Here is a 17,767-nt window from a genome sequence, read left to right on the forward strand (position 1 = left end):
CAAATGAAGTCGTGGCTCACTTGGAAAGTGTGTAAACAGGTAGTGCCCCAGCTGAGGGAGGCTGTAATAGGATAGGGGTGGTGGTGCCGCAGGGGAGAGGGCAGGAGGGTCCCCCGGAATGGTGGCAGCGTCCACCCACTCCCTCTCCACACGGGAATGCAGGCGCAGGGTTGCAGATCTTCACATTTTCCAGGAGAAGCCAGAAATCCAGGTTTTCATGTGAAATTTTCCAATTTTAAAACTTGCCAAACAAAACTTTTCACTGCACCAGACCTGATCCATTGGTCCAGTCTGCAACCCCTGAATTCCAAACGAATGACTCCATTTTAATTAAAAACACCGGGAATATTGGATGAAAATTTCCATTCTCCTTCTGAGAATTTGGAGGCACATTATTCAATTACCAAGTCCCTACTGTGTGCCAGGCACAGAGAGGATTCTAGAATGTTCTCATTTTCTCATCACCTCTCTGACCACAGAGCCCACTTTCTCCCTTGTTCCATCTGTTGCAGGAAGGGAGACCCCTTCCAGGGCCCGAGAGTGGGCTCTTGTCTAACACCTGGAAATGAATTGTCCGAGGAGACACACGTGCTGACAAAGCAGGAGACTTTATTGGGAAGGGGTGCCCGGGGGGAGGGCAGGAGGGTAAAGGAACCCAGGAGGACTGCTCTGCCACGTGGCTCACAGTCTCGGGTTTTATGGTGATGGGGTTAGTTTCCGGGTTGTCTCTGGCCAATCATTCTGACTCAGGCTCCTTCCTGGTGGCGTGCATTGCTCAGCCAAGATGGATTCCAGCGAGGAGGATTCTGGGAGGTTGGTAGGACACATGGACTGGCGTCTCCTCTCTCCTTTGACCTTTCCTGAATTCTTCTGGTTGGTGGTAGCTTTTTAGTTCCACGTTCCTTACCAGGAACTTCTGTTGTAAGAGAATTCATGCAAGTGGTTACTATCGGGTCTGGCCAGGGAGCGTGGTTTTGGTCAGTGTCTCCCCTAACACATCCATTAAGTTTTCCATACATGGGAAAGTGGGAAAAATGGAAATAGAAGGGAAGGAGAACCGAAGCCTGGAAGAAAAATTTGGCCAAAGTCTCATTCCACAAGTGGGGGTAAAATTATGCCCCCAATGTCACCATCTTTGTTCCCTCAGAAACTAGCCCAGCGCTCATCACGTATTTATCAAAAGACTCAATAACGATTATAGCATACATCGATGGATCACCCACCATGTGCCTGCCCAGTGGGGGCATTATCGTATTACCATGCATTTTATTCCTCATAACAGGACCCCTTTGTGTAAGATGAGGAAACCAAAGCCTTAAAGAGACTAAGTTACTGGCCGGAGTTCACAGAGCTCTCAAGCTGTGGGGCTGGTATTTAAATCCAGATGTGCTGACGCCAGAGCACACATTTTAAACATTATACTGAATGAATGAATGAATGAGTGAGTCAATAAGTGAGTGAGTGAGGCCCTCATCCCTTACCCTCCAGCCCCTCCCTGCCTCCCAACTCCTGCACTGGTTCTGAGACTTAAAGGCCTGAGTGACATATCTTCAGGTTTCCCAGAGGAATCTGGGGGCCATCAGTTCCCTTAGTGGCTCAGGAGGCTCCTACCTGGCACGGCCTCCCAGGAGCGGTCAGTGTTAAACAGGAGCTCAGCCCCCTTCCTGTCACGCTGATACACTTGGCATCATTTGCCTTTTAAATGTGGTGAAAGGGAAAGATTCAAGAAAGCTGCGGGTTTTATGCATCAAGGAGGGGTATTATTTACCAGCGCACTAGTTTCTGTTATTTTTTTCTGTACCTTAGTGTATAATCAGAGCTCATAAATGTGCTACTGTGTGGGAGGTCTACATTTCCTCCCGATTAAGCGTCCCCAGATGTTCACAGATCCTGACAATTTGTGCCTCCCTGCCTGCTTCAGCTCACCTTCCAGCCTCACGCTTCCGCTTTGCTCCAGCCCAGGAGATCGGAACATCCCGCCCTGGGGTTGCCTAATCAGTCAGCATTCCCCAGTACTGCAATTCGACCTCTGCCTGTGTCTGTTTCTTCCTTGATGTGGTTGAGCGTCTACTGTCTGCTGTGACTCAGAAATCTCTCCTTCATTAGAACCTGACTCCCAAAGGCAGCTGGATTTCCTTGCTGCTTTTGGAGAGCACTAATAGGACTCCCTCGGTGCAACCACAGAAGTCCCTATGTGATACATGCTGGCCTGATGGCTAGACAAGGGATCAGCAAACATTTCTCTACACCGCAGTTAGCAAACTCGCAATTTCAGGGGCTGTTGGGATGAAACCAGGAAATACTGTGGTCCTTAAGATAGGCCCAATGGTCTATTTTTGCAAAGTATCATACCCAAAGGATACTAGGGCTAACCCAAATAGGGGCCTCTCTGTTTTCCCCCAAATCCACCCGAGACAAGCTCCATGGGCTTAATGACTCTGTCCCGAGGGCTTTGGCCTTTATTCCCCAGGAAAAGACAATGAAAGGATCTTAGAATGACATAAGACTTGGAATCTGCAGAACTGGGGTCACATTCTTGCTCTGCTATGTATTGGTTCTGGGATCTAAATAAAATCACTGAATTTGGGGTTTGTTTTCCTCACCTATAGAAATGAAAGTAATAAGGACAAAAATTGCCTCACAAAATTATTGTGAGAATTACATAAATTGGCATCTGTGAATGTACTTGGAACAGAGTAAGTTTTTTACCAAATGTTAAATGAATTTCTTTAATGAAAGAATAAAGGTGTCCCCTTTCATTTTCCCTTCTCACTATTGAGGTGAAAGAAATATCATTACCTCCAGTGAGGAGCTCTGCACCCAGACCTGCGACCACTTCTCTCTCAGCATGATGGTGCGGTTTGGTCCATCCTAGTCCTGGTTTCTTCTCTCTACCTGGCCGAGAAGTCTGGTGTCAGTTTTTACCTCTACTCTTTTACTTAATTTTTTTTATTATGAAAAATTTTATGTCTACAGAAGAGTGAAAAGAACAATATAATGAACAATCTACCACCTAGTTAGCATTTTGCCATATTATATATTATACATATTATATATTTTACATATTATGTTATATATGTGTGTATATGTATATATATATATTTGCTGAACTACTGCAGAGATAATGACTCTTCATCCCAAAATATTTCAACAGGCATTTCCAAGAGAAGTCATTCTTTTATAACTAAAATAACATTATACACTAACCAAATTAACAATTTCCTAATATCATCTAATACTGACTTAATGTCAAATTTTCCCAAATTATTTCCAAAATAGATCTTGTAACTTTTTTTGGAATAGGTATCCAATCAAAGATGCATTTGGTTGTTATGTCTCTTAAATTTTTAAAAATCTAAAACAGACTACTTTCCACCCACCCCCACTCCCAGCTTGCCTGCCACACACACACACTTTCTGTCTCCTTTGATGCTAATTTTTTTTTTAATTAGGGTATAGTTGTTTTACAATGTTGTGTTAGTTTCTACTGTACAGTGAAGTGAATCAGCCATGTATATACATATATCCCCTCGTTTTTGGATTTCCTTCCCATTTAGGTCACACAGAGCACTATGCAGAGTTCCCTGTGCTGTACAGCAGGTTCTCATTAGTTAACTATTTTATACATATTAGCGTATATATGTCAATCCCAATCATGATGCTAAATTTGATTCCAGGGCTAAGAAGGTGATCAGCCAGACCTCCATGTTTTTAAGGTAGAGTGCTCTCCTTTGTGATTAGCAAGGTATGGGGGCGAAGGGGAGGAGGGGCGGGGAGGAGGAGAGTTGGCTATTCTCTTTCCATTCCCCAGTTCCATTTGCTCCTCTGGTGCTAAGGAATAAAGAACATTCCTGATTCTTCAGGAACAACCGTTGGTTCTGAAAAAAAAATGTACCTCTAGGTGACTTTGACCAAAATAGAAGTTCAGGGAAGGGAGAAATTGCTACCCTAGGGAGATGATAGGAATATTCATTCATTAGATGGCATCTGAGTCAGCTCTTGAAGACTGGATTGGCAGATGTGGAGAAGTGTGTGAAGGGTGTCTGGCAAAGGGAACAGCATGAGTGAGGACATAGAGGAGGGAAAGTCTGGAGTGGTGTGTACAAGGAACAGTGAGCCATTTACTTTAAATAGAGGGTGGGCTAGCCCTACTGATACTACCCACAGTGGTCGAAAATACATACAAAAGGACCCAATTGTTGTCAACCGTGGATACACTCAGGGGTCCAGAGGTCAGAACAAGCATTGCTTTGCTGTCCCCCTTGAGTCAGAAGTAAGGCTTACTGTACTTTGCAAGGGTGCAGGGGAGCTCTTTTCCCTTGGGTCTTCCTCCTTGCTGTTCTACTCTTTATCCCCATGGTCTTGGCTCCACGTTATTGCCTCATTCTTTACCTCTGCAGCCAAGCCCCACATCTCCTAGATCTATGCTATCTCCGGATAGCTCAAAGGAGGCAATCCAGTCTCTCCTGCTAGATTGATTGCCTCTCATGACTTTAATACTTTATTATGATAAAATACACTAAAAACAAGGATGTTGAGAGTCACAGGGGTGTCAGGAACAAAGAACCCTCTACTGATGAGTGAGTCAGGCAGAATCTCCAAGCGATAGGAAGTAGGGTTGGAAGGGTTGGTTGGGATTTGGTCATCAATGGTTTCTGAGCAAGGAAAGGACCAGATCAGAACTCCTGAAATGTATCAATCTTGCAGTGGTGCATAAGTGCATAAAATGGCTTGGTGAGGAGAAGTGACCTGAGGAGGGGAGATTTGGGTAGAGACACCAGCTGGCAGGTGACAGGTGACTCTAGAAGCATGGATATCACTGTGCAGAGAGAGAATGTTGAGATATAGGAAAACAGCACCAAGGATGACTCCTCAGGGGACACCAAGGGCTGGGAGGTAAAAAGAAGCACCTGAGGAAAAGATAGAAAAGACTCGTCCTGAGAGGGAAGAGGTAAACCAACCCATCCCTGTATAACACAAGCAAGTGAAGACATTGCCTGCAAGGAAGGAGTGGTAATAGTATTTGGTGCCGAACTATCAATACTTTCACAGAGATAAGAACTGAGAAAGAGACTTTGAATTGGGTGGACATGTTTCTCCTCCAGCCCTACCACTTGCTCGTCTGCATCCCTCTCCCTTTCCTGTGGTCCTCCTCTGCCATCCATAGCTCATCTCTCCTCTGAACTCTGGGACCATCTCTTTCTTCCTTCATGTTCCATCAGTCCCTCCTCTCCCTCTCACCCTGCTCAGCCAAGAAGAGGCTCAAGATTCTTCTATCTTAAAAACACAAACCAACCAACCTTCCTCAATCTTATATCTACCTCCAAATCTTGCCCTTTTTCTCTATCATTCCACATTTAACTCTGGGAGGAAGTTATCTTAGCTGCCTCCATTTGTCTCCTTTTACTCATTCTTTACTGCTGCCCAACCTCCCTTCACCAGAATGTTCTCATTATGATCACTGATGTCCATACAGTTAAATCCAATGGACAATGTTCGGTCTATATCTTATCTTGACTTTGTGAGTCATTGACAATATTAATTACTTTCTTTTTCTTGCAGTCTCCTCTTGCCTTGCCTCTGAACACCACTTATTCCTGTTTCCTCTCATGCCTCTCTATCCGTTCCCCCCTCAGTCTCCTCTGCTCAGGCTGTACACACCCTTGGACACCCTCGGGAAGGCCCGTGGTGACCACTACCATTTTTATTCTGATGAGTGCCAGATCTGTGTCTCCAGCCCAGACTTCTTCTTTGAGCTCCAGAACCATATATGGTAACTAACTGTCTACCAGAGAACTCAATTTTTATTCAACAAATCCTTATATACTCTGTAGCAGGTACTGCTCTAAACACTTCATGAAATATTAGCTTATCCACTGCCCCATCCCAAATTGAAAACCACCATGACCAGAACTGAACTCATCACCTTTCCACCCAGCCTCCTCCTGCTCCCCCTGTGAGGCTGGCCTTGTAGAAGGGCATCCACCATTCACACAGCTGCTCCAGCCAGGAATTACTGGCTCCTCCTAGGCGTACCTCTCCCTCACCACCCAATCCTTGCCCTTTCCCTCCAAATACAACTAGTCTTCAAGACTGGCTGATCCCACCGCTTTATCACCTCCCACTGCCACTGCTTTAATTCAGGCCTTCATCACTTGTGACCTGGATCATCTAGAGACTCTCCTGCCTCTGGTCTGACCCCTCTCAAATCCACTCTCCATGATGCTTTCCAAATAATTTCTTCTAACATAGAGTTTGAGCCTGTCTCCACCTCTGCCTTCATGTTTAAGTCCTTCCATTTTGCTTCAAGATTTAAAGATGAATAAAATTCTGAGACCCAGGAAATAAGGTTAGGAGGTCCAGGTGGGCTCCGGGATGGCTAGCTGTCTCATGCCTCTGAATATTCTTGCTATGCCCTTCCCCTCTTCTCTCTATAACCATCATACACTCCTCCATACGTGACTTTTGCTCTCAGAAGACTTTCTTATTCTGATTTAAACCCCCTTTCTTGGTGTTCCCATAGCATACTTTGCATATATCTGCTGTTGTATATATCATTCTGTCTTTTATTTGTGGTCTCATCATTGACTGTAAACTTCTTAAGAGGAGAGATTAAACATTAAACTGTGACTCCCCAGTATTCAAAAAGCTTCTCTTGGATGAATGAACAAATAAATGAATGAATAGCAATAACTGAGTAGCATTATAATTAAATATTTAAGGATGTGGGGTTTTAGATCAATCTAGTTCAGTTCAATCCCAGTTCAATTATCATTTACAAGATCTATGACTTTGGGCAAATTTCTTAATAGCCGGCACCTTGATTTCCTCTTCTATACAGTTAAGATTAATGAGAGAACTCCATTGGTTCAATGTGATAATTAAATGAGATTATCTACATAAATCAAGTAGCAAAATACCTAGCTCACAGTAATGCTTAATAAATGTTTGCTATTATTACCATCTTTAAATTAGGAAATCAATTACTTTTGAGGTGCTTGGAAGTAATTTTTTACATGTAGATGGAATATTCTCCCTGAAATGTTTAAAATTAATTTTCATACTTTTTACTAATTATTGTTACTGTTGTTAATTCGCAGAGTTAAAACTTAGTTTATAGCTAGGAAAAGTTCAGCCCAGCCCCTGGCATATCACCAAAACTTCCCCCAAAAAGGAGCTGAATTCATGAGATGATCCTACCCTGTTGAAGGTCCCAGAGTCAAATGGCTAGGGAATATAATCTTTCATTCCAGGAACTAGGGAATGTTGCCACTCACTTATGCTTTAAGCAGTTTCCTGACTCAGAAGCCAGATGATCAAGATATACATTTACCAGCACCCCAGAGACCCACTAACTGTTTGTCCCCAGCACATTTCAGAGACAGTCCTTTCTTTCACTGGTTGGAAAGGGCATGGGGATGCAAAGGTATTTTCATATTTGTAAAAGCAATACTATGGATGCTTCAGAACACTTAAATAGAGCAGAGTTAACTCTAAGACTAACACAAATAGTTTCTGACCTAGCCACGGATTTGGAATATCCAAGTAAGGAATACCCATCTTGAGCAAAAAGGAAAACCGACTATAGAATTTTGAAAGCCTGTCTTGGTTACTGAGAGCTCATTTCAACAACTGATTAAACAATACCACAAACTTAATTGACAAACCACTCATCAGCTCAATTTCTTCTATTAATACCCTTTTACCTGAATGTACATTTACAGTTGGAGCCAGTCCAGCTGCTGCTGCCACCAGATGGTTTATAGATGCATGCTGAGACGCATCTGAAAAGTAACATCTGGAAGTCTTCGAATCACATTCTTCTTGCTAAAATATCCCTGGGGGAAAAGGGGCCTCAAAGAGAGGAAAATCCAAACTTTTAATGTATATTGTGAAAGATGTGAGATGTTAAAGTTTTTCTGTCTTAATTAAAAGTTCCAGAGAACAAAACAGAAATTGATCTAAAATTCTAATTGAAAAAGCATTAACACTATCGATAAAGGAGTATCACCTTTCAAATTGTATTATGATGTCATTTATGAGAGCTCATCTTTATTACAAGTTTATGAAAATGCCCAACCACTCATAAGGTCTGCACTCAAAACCATTTGTCCAACCGTGGTGACAGATTTGCACTGACCCTCTACATGCACATTTGCTCCAAGGGGCCTGGAGCAAAAAACTTCCCTGGGTTGTTCCCAGGTTTAATGAGATAATGAATATGAAAGTGCTTTGTAGAATGAAGAACACTTTGTAAACTGTAAAGGGCTATGTTAACACAAGATTAGTCACTGTTAAAGACAAACTGTTTGACAGAACTCATAGTACAGCAAATAATGGTGGGTAGAGCAAAGAAAAATGATTAGCTCAGGCAGATACAAAACCACAACTAAGTCTTTATTTTCAGACCAGTGATCAAACCACCACAATTCAAGGGTCGGCTTGCATTACAGACCTGGGGTGGGGATGCGGAGGCCATTCTTGGTTTTTTTCCTAACTTTGAAAATACCCTATATAGAATATTATCCTAATTTGGGACTTCCTTCCCTACCTGTGATTTCAGACTTTCTGGGGCCACAGTGTTATTATCAAGTATCCATGGATCCTTATGCTGAGCCAGCCCTGAGAGCAGTCTGGACGATGTGTACTTACTAGGCTCTGGTAAATATTTATTAAATGAATGAATGAACCACCTCACTCATTTACATACTAGTGTATTTCAAATTATGTAAATACCATTGTATTTAGATTATCTATGGCTGCATAACAAACTACTCCAAAACTTAATGGCTTAAAACAATTGTTGTTTCCCTTCCCTGGCGGCGCAGTGGTTGAGAATCTGCCTGCCAATGCAGGGGACAAGGGTTCAAGCCCTGGTCTGGGAAGATCCCACATGCCGCGGAGCAACTGGGCCCGTGAGCCACAACTACTGAGCCTGCGCGTCTGGAGCCTGTGCTCCGCAGCAAGAGAGGCCGCGCTAGTGAGAGGCCCGCGCACCGCGATGAAGAGTGGCCCCTGCTTGCTGCAACTAGAGAAAGCCCTCGCACAGAAACAAAGACCCAACACAGCCATAAATAAATAAATAAATAACCCAAAAAGTAAAAAAAAAAAAAACCAACAATGATCTTGTCATTTCTCATGATTCTGTTGGTTGCCTGGGTTGTCCTGCTGGTTCTACCTGGGATCATTCATGTGGCTGCATTCAGCTGGTGACTGGACTGATAGCTCAGCTAGGAGAGGTGGGCCTCTCTCTCCCCTTGTGAGGCTAGACCAGCTTCCTCACATGATGGCAGCTAGGTTCCAAGAAGGCAAACCCCAGAGGGCAAGCACTTACCAACCTATTGCTGTGTCAAGTTTATTGATGTCCCCTTGGCCAAGCAGGTCACTCCATCCAGAGTCAACGTGGCAGGAAACTAAACCAGGAGGTTGATTTTTTTTGGACCAATAGTGTGACAATCTATAACAGTGTGATTAATTAATTGCAAATTCAGAGTTACTGAATTCATAAGAGCTTTTGGTCATAATGTTCTCTCAAGCATCAGAATGTTCATTAAAGTTCAGACATTCTTGTGAGGCTCCACTAAATTGTTTGGCAGTTTAAAGGGATCCTTGTAGTCAAAAGAGATGGAAGGAATTTAAAGTATTTGATCTTATTGATATATTTGGGATGAGATTTGAGGTATTTGGAAAATGTTGCTTTAATATTTATTATGTTCTCCACCATATTAGGACGATGAGTGCTAACTGAAGAATGTTTAAAAAGTTAATACATCACTGCACTTTTGCTAGAGAAATAAGATGGGGTGTTTGTTCTTTCTCATCCAGGGCAGAGCACGCCACCCTGAATGCCTCAGGCCCACCCCTGGCTCCTATGACTTTAATGTGGCAGAAATCAAGGATAAAGTACCAAAAGTCAACTTCTGCAAAAAAAAAAAAAAAAAAAAAAAAAAGCAACATTGTAAAAAGCTGGCAACTGACAAATATAAACCTTCTACTTTTGCATACTAGTTCTATAGTGCCAGCCAATAACTATAAAGTGAGAAAGGCATCAAACAGTAACAGGAGAGCAGGCAGGGAAAATGGCAGGTGAGTGAATGTGCCCATTGACAGAGTATCTAGTGGTCATCCCGTTCAGAGGGGTGAAATCAGAAGTGGGAACTTAAGTGTTTTGGTGAGTTGGATATTTTCCTTGGTGATAATGAGTCTGTGCTTTCTTTGGGCAATCAATCAACTAGCGATGTCGAGAGATCCAAAAGGAGACCAGTTCCCTTCCAGGGGAGCCTTCCTACAAGGATCCTTGCTACACGTGTGGTCAGAAGGCAGCGCGTTGGCTTGTGGCCCAACTGCAGGCAGCACTGCTCTGGCTGACCACAAGGGGCTGCATTTGGGCACATGGCCACCAGAGTGGCGTAAGTTGTTCACCCCATCTTTATTGGCACCTTCCGGGCCCCACCCACACAGTTTTCTATGTGATCCTGATGTTTCTCTTAAGACCTTTCTAGCAGACCATTTTCCCAGTTTCTCCTCTGTGGCTCAACACTCCTCTCTAGTTTCCTCTTTGTTTACTTGTTCTTTCCATTAATTTACTCAACATGTCTTGAATGGCAGCTGTGTTCAAGGTTCTCAGTGAGGTCCTGGAGCTACACAGGGCAAATACAGTTGGTTAAGGAAGACATATCCCCAAATAGCCTCCAAAAAGCAGGAAGTGATAGTAAATGTCACACGTGGTAGAATAAAGGGTCAGAGGAAGGAACTGATCTTTTACCTCCATGACCACTGCTTCTCAGCTTTCTTCACGGCCCCTTTTCCTCTTTGCCAGGATTCACTTTCCAGCCGCTTCTGTCTCCCTCACCAGCCACCCAGCCACTCTGGCTTTGATACCTTGTCCCAGCCCTGATCATTCTCCTTAAATCCCAACCACTCTTTCCTCTATTAGATGTTGTCATTGAAGGATTCTGGGTCTTCAGTCAGGCAGCATGGCTAAGACTGAACTTATTCTTCTGGGACCTACCGTCACTCCTGTATTCCCAGACTCTACAATGGCTACAAGTAACCTACAAGAAACCTTAAGTAGTCTTGGACATATCCTATTTCTGGGTTTCTGAATCTACCTTGCCAAGTACTAGTGGGTTTTACCTTCGCTTTACCTGGGAAATGCCTCATCTCATCCTCTTCCTATTAATTCCCAGGACCAGCACACCAGCCTACTAACTGGACTCACACCTCCATCTCTTTCTTCTCTAAACTATCCTCCAGGGACTTCCTTGGTGGCACAGTGGTTAAGAATCCACCTGCCAATGCAGGGGACACAGGTTAGGTCCCTGGTCCAGGAAGATCCCACATGCTGCAGAGCAACAAGCCTGTACACCACAACTACTGAGTCTGTGCTCTAGAGCCCTCGAGCAACAACTACTGAGCCTGTGTGCCACAACTACTGAAGCCTGCGCACCTATAGCTTGGGCTCTGCAACAAGAGAAGCCACCGCAATGAGAAGCCCCCGCACCACAACGAAGAGTAGCCCCCACTCGCTGCAACTAGAGAAAGCCCATGCACAGTGACGAAGACCCAATGCAGCCAAAAAAAATAAAAAATAAAAAAATAAATAAAAAGCTGGGGCTTCCCTGGTGGCGCAGTGGTTGAGAATCTGCCTGCCAATGCAGGGGACACGGGTTCGAGCCCTGGTCTGGGATGATCTCACATGCCACAGAGCAACTGGGCCCGTGAGCCACAATTACTGAGCCTGCGCGTCTGGAACCTGTGCTCCGCAACAAGAGAAGCCGCGATAGTGAGAGGCCCGCGCACCGCGATGAAGAGTGGTCCCCGCTTGCCACAACTAGAGAAAGCCCTCGCACAGAAACGAAGACCCAACACAGCCATAAATAAATGAATTAATTAATTAATTTTAAGAAAGAACGTGAATTTCTTAAAAAATTAAAAAAATTAAAAAAAAAAAAAAAAGGATAGGCTCAAGGGCCAGCCTGATAAACTATCCTCCACTGAGACCAGGGTGATTTTTTTTTTAATATATAAAGTGATCATGTCACTTCTGTGTTCAGAACTTTATCATTGTACACAGAGTAAATTTTTTGGCATGGCATAGAAGACTGTCCGAATGTGATCTCATTTCCAATATGTTAACACTTCCCCTCCACCCCTACACCCTGCCCACACTACACACACACACACACACACACACACACACACACACACACACACACACAGATACTTTTAACTCCTTCAAAAAGCTCCTAGGGGAAAAAAAGCATGAAAGTCTCAAAAATGAAGAAAAGCGATTAGAAGAGTACCTTCTGTGAAATGCTGGCCTTGCCTAGTGTGATTGTCAGGGACGGTCTAACTCTATACGGGCTGTGCGCCTCTGCCTTTGGTGGACGAGGCTGTTTCACAATTCTAGAATTAGAGGTTAAGTTGCAGAAAATGGATGGTAATGAAGATGTCTTCTTCCACAACAGGGCAAATGATTCCTTTTCATAACTATGCAAATAAATTTTGTCTCACAGAGACTACAAGCTACTGTAAGTCAAATCTTGATTCAAACTGATTTTAACATCTTACTGGTTCCCTCATTAATTAAAGAATTACATAACATCCTTGGTACATGTTCATTTTAAATTTCTGTGAGAGGCATGAATTTACCACTTGACAATATTTTGAGGATTTTGTCAGTCATCGCCAAGATGCTCCAGTGTACTTTCCTGGGGGAGCCAGGGAAACTGCTTTGCAAGAGAAGTCTCCCTCCTGGGCTGCTTATGCCTAAGCCATCTTTTCTTTGCTCCCAGATTGCTCCTTAATTGACAATAGAACCTTAACATTTTTCCTCAGTTGTTTTTTTTTTTAATTAATTAATTAATTTATTTATTTATGGCTGTGTTGGGTCCCCGCCCCTGCGCGAGGGCCCTCTCCAGCTGCGGCAAGTGGGGGCCACTCCTCATCGCGGTGCGCGGGCCTCTCACCATCGCGGCCTCTCCCGTTGCAGAGCACAGGCTCCAGACGCGCAGGCTCAGCAGCTGTGGCTCACGGGCCCAGTCGCTCCGCGGCATGTGGGATCCTCCCAGACCAGGGCTCGAACCCGTGTCCCCTGCATTGGCAGGCAAACTCTCAACCACTGCGCCACCAGGGAAGCCCCTCCTCAGTTTTTTATATCAACAAAAATTATGTGTTGTGTGTGTCAGCTTACACATAATTTTCGATATTTTAGGAAACTTAAAACCTTGAACTAGTATTTTTTATATAAATTTATTTTTTTTAATATTTATTTTGGGCTGCATTGGTTCTTCATTGCTGCACATGGGCCTTTCTCCAGTTGAGGCGAGCAGGGGCTACTCTTTGTTTCGGTGCGCGGGCTTCTCATTTCAGTGGCTTCTCTTGTTGCGGAGCAGAGGCTCTAAGCACGCGGGCTTCAGTAGTTGTGGCGTGCAGGCTCAATAGTTGTGGCTCACGGGCTCTAGAGCGCAGGCTCAGTAGTTGTGGTGCACGGGCTTAGTTGCTCCATGGCATGTGGGATCTTCCCAGACCAGGGTTCAAACCCGTGTCTCCTGCATTGGTAGGTGGATTCTTAACCACTGCACCACCAGGGAAATCCCTTGAACTAATATTAAATTGAGCCAATAAAAGGAAAATACTGGACACAAGTATTGATTATTTATTTACTTTTGTTTTCATTTTCACATGCTATAGAGTGGTTATATTGGGGGTCATTTAATAAACATGGTCATTTTTGCCACTTTAAGAAGGTATAGAAGGATTGGGTGGCAGTAGAAAGTTGTGTTTTGTGTATTCAAGATCTTTTTCTGGCATGCTAAAATGCTTGTATAAGACTAAGGTCAATTATCTACTGTGCAGTTTTCTTTATAAAACAGAAATTAATTACTTTGATTAAAAGTAATGATAATATAAGTGGTTAAAACTATATAAGAACAATAGTGATGAAGAAAAACAACTCTATGCATTTTTTATTTTCAAGGGAAAAAGAATAGTTTCATCCTAAAATTAGAGTTTGTTACAGTCAGAATAAGAATGAAGGACAAAACTCGAGAAAAGTACATTTTATTTGCCATGGTTTTTGTTCTTTTTTAATTAATTTATTTAATTTATTAATTTTTGACTGCATTGGGTCTTTGTTGCCGTGTGCAGGCTTTCTCTAGTTGCGGCGAGCAGAGGCTACTCTTCACTGCAGTGCGCGGGCTTCTCATTGCAGTGGCTTCTCTTGTTGTGGAGCATGGCCTCTAGGTGCGTGGACTTCAGTAGTTGTGGCACGTGGGCTCAGTAGTTGTGGCTCACGGGCTCTAGAGCACAGGCTCAGTAGTTGTTGTGCACAGCCTTAGTTGTTCCACTACATGTGGGATCTTCCCGGATCAGGGCTCGAACCCGTGCCCCCTGCATTGGCAGGCGGATTCTTAACCACTGCACCACCAGGGCAGCCCCTTGCCTTGGTTTAAAGCATCTCAGTCTGAAAATAAATTTATGAACTCTTAAAATTTTGATGGGCTTGCTCCCCTGGTTTATTAATGCCCTCGTTTACAATGTGAAACGTTATTTACCGTCTCTGTCATCTACCTAGAAATCAAAGATTCCATGTTTTAGCAGAATAATTTTCTGTGACGATGTTGACTTTATGTTTTTGATTATTTTTTTAAAGTTTCTTTACTTGTGAAAGGGCTGAGTTTCTATAGATTTGTATTATTTTCTTCTGTTTATTTTAAAATATTTTATTGTAATTAGATTAAGTTGGTAAGTTGGTATTGTTTCTCAATCACCCATGATCCTATTTTAATCAAGTGATTAAGATAGGATTAAAACTCCTCTGACAAGCTTTTTAATTTTGTCCTCCCAAGATCGAGCCCTAAGTTTAGAAAGAATAAAATAAAGTTTCCGGAATATTATTTACACCTAAACCTATCTTTGAGATAACCTAAAAGGCCCATGGAAAACGGCAACAATTTGTCAGTTTGCCTTAGAAAAGGAGCAATGTTAGAAATAATTAGGTTTGTCTGGCATGCCCATATTTCTTAACAAGCTCAACATTATTGTAAGAGCTGCATAAGAAGAATTACCAAATCATGAAAAAATCTTCCATGAATTAAGTCAGAATAGGTAAACCATTATTAATATAAGTTTTTTTAATTGTATGCTTTATGTGAAATCCCTGGAAACTTTTCAGTGTACTCACTGTCTATAATATGTTTTTACTTTCAGGGGAAATCACTGTTCAAACTCACATGAAATGTTCCCCAATAGAGGATTTTGTTTTTCTATATATTGATATGATCAGTTAATGTAATAAATTAACCTCAGCCTTTCTTTGTCATTTACAAATAATTTTTGTTTTACTTTTATGCTTGCCTGATGGCTCTCTCATAAACTATAAACTAGAGTTTCTCTTGTCAACTAAGAAGAGTCTCAGAGCTTCACAGGAAGGATTGCATCAGGGACTTTGAACTATTGATACTTCAAAGAATAGATTCTCAGGGACAAGCTTCTGAGCTGACACTTGGACAACTTCAGACCACACCAGTGGGCTGGGTGGGATTTCCAGGACTCATTTTAGTCTGGAAGCAAATGGCTTTCTGAAAACAAACTGCTGACAGAAAACTCAGCAGCAGAAGAATTAATTATATTATTAATTGTGAATTATAGTATATTAAGAATTAATTAATTACATTAGATTGAGTGAACTTGATGAGCTAAGTTTAATTGGAGCTACTTGTTTGGAGTATTGTTCATGTTGCTTTTGTGTGTGTGTGTTTGTAGGGCTTTTTTTCTTCTTTGGATATATCAGGAAACACTTTCTCTTTCTTCTTAAGCTATCTCTAACCTTCACTGTAGTAGACTCTGCTTTGCTACCTGAAGTTAAACAAATGGTACCCAATTCTCCCTGATACTCCTCTCCCCTCATCCTTCAATTCAGAAACTCTCATAGTCTCCTCACTTTCCTTGAACAATATAGTTATTGCATGGGTTTAATTAAAATGTCTTCTTTTTGCCAGAATATAATTTAAAACACTGACTCGACAACCAAAGCCATCCACTCTATTTAGAGAAAGACGGAGCACCATACTTGAGAAAGATTCCCATTTAATTAGATATGAAAAAAGCAACATATGTGGAGCCAGTGCTCACAAAGCTCTCTATCAGGGAGATTGTGAAAGCTTTGGAAAAGGGCAAAGAAGAGGACCTAGTGTCCTATCTAGACCACCCTCTAGGTTATCTCTCTGCTATTCATTGTCTTTGTGCTGTGACACAACTCTGTATGTTGTAGAAATTAATAATACATTTTATTCTTGTCCATGGAAAAGCAAATTGTGTTTGGTGAAGATGCACTTGATTACTTCCCTGTGGATGCTAAGTGGTTTCACATAATTAAGTAAATTTATTTCTATATTCCTGATGGCCTATGTAAGTATCTCCTCTTTGATTTCTCTTTTGAACTACTTATAATGTCCTGCTGTTTCCCATATTAATAAATGGGTTAAATAAAGCCTTTGGCATGAGTTTATTATCATGATTTTACTTTTGTTAAAAATTTTTATTTTTTTTAACAGTTTCAGAGGTTAGCCTAGCTACCCAATGGATTTACCTGACAGAACCAGGTAAATTGCATTGCCTCAGGAGTGCCCTCCATAGGGAGGTTAACCCAGATATATCTCTTCTTGACGCCCACAGGTGAGTTCCAAGTGACAATAGAATTTAACTTTGCTAACTCTCCCTTTCTCTGGTTTATTTTTATTCTTCCCTACTGGATTTTTGTTTTGTTTTTGTTTTGTTACAGCCAATGAGTTAGTTCCCATTGTTGGTAGGAATGATTAGGAATTTGGTTTTATAATCTCACAATTTGGGTGATTTCTCTAGAAGGATGATAGACATCTATTCTCTGTTGGGACAGATGACAGATAATTCAGTTCAGTAGGGTTTTTTTGTTTGTTTGTTTATCTGTTTGTCCTTTTATCTAAAATCAATTAATCATTTAGTGCACAGTGGGAGAAGAACAGCTCTTTGGTATATTTATAACAGTGAAATTTTTTTGTTTGTTTCTGTATTTATCTGTGGCTGAACTTGCAGATTTAAAGCTATAAGCTCTCTGCATGTCTGTCTGTCTGTCTGTCTCTAATTCAGAAAGGCCTTTATCGCTCATTGTAAGACTATGGAAAGATTTCCTATTTTTTGAAGGCTCAAGGTCTGTCATGAGTCTGCAGTCCAGCTGTTGGCCAGGGCTGCAGTTTCGTGTGAAATCTCGACTGGGCAAGAATCTGCTTCCAAGTTTAACCATGTGGTTGTCAGGACTCAGTTCCTCATGGGCTGGTGGGCAGAGGTCTTCAGTTTCACACTGGCTGTTGGGCAAAAGCCTTCCTCAGTGTCTTGCTACATGGGCTTCTCTAGAGAGCCACAATGTGGCAGCTGACTTTCCTCAGGGTGAGCGAGAGAGCAGGAGAAAGCACCCAAGAAGGAAGTCATGGTATCTTGCAACCTGGTATCAGAACTAACATATCATCACTCTGGCATATTTTATTAATTGGAAGCAAGTCAGTAAGTCCAGCCTACACTTAAGGAGAAGCAATTACACAAGGTATGAATACCTGGAGGCAGACTCAATGATCGTCTAGAGGCTGCCAACCACAGATCTCAAAGAGCTTTTATATATGTGGGTTATAGAACTGTCAATGTTTCCCATATTAGAAATTGATATTCAGAAATTTTACAAATATTTATTAATTGGCTCATTTAAAGATAGCAATGATAAATGCATTTCATG

General features: G+C 42.2%; 1 long non-coding RNA gene across 2 annotated transcripts; it reads right to left on the bottom strand.

Annotated features, from left to right (window-relative positions):
• Positions 1–620: 620 nt before the first annotated feature.
• LOC130704581 (uncharacterized) lies at positions 621–9,415 on the bottom strand. Of its 2 annotated transcripts, none has more exons than XR_009004973.1 (4): positions 9,335–9,415; positions 7,707–7,854; positions 2,800–2,891; positions 621–916 (listed from the first exon to the last, which is right to left on the bottom strand). It is a non-coding gene; the product is annotated as an uncharacterized LOC130704581 (long non-coding RNA). The 2 variants fall into 2 exon arrangements; XR_009004972.1 differs by having other exon boundaries at positions 2,800–2,895.
• Between the last annotated feature and the right edge of the window lie 8,352 nt (positions 9,416–17,767).

Source organism: Balaenoptera acutorostrata, chromosome 1 (genome assembly GCF_949987535.1).
Source record: "Balaenoptera acutorostrata chromosome 1, mBalAcu1.1, whole genome shotgun sequence".
Classification (NCBI taxonomy): Eukaryota; Metazoa; Chordata; class Mammalia; order Artiodactyla; family Balaenopteridae; genus Balaenoptera; species Balaenoptera acutorostrata.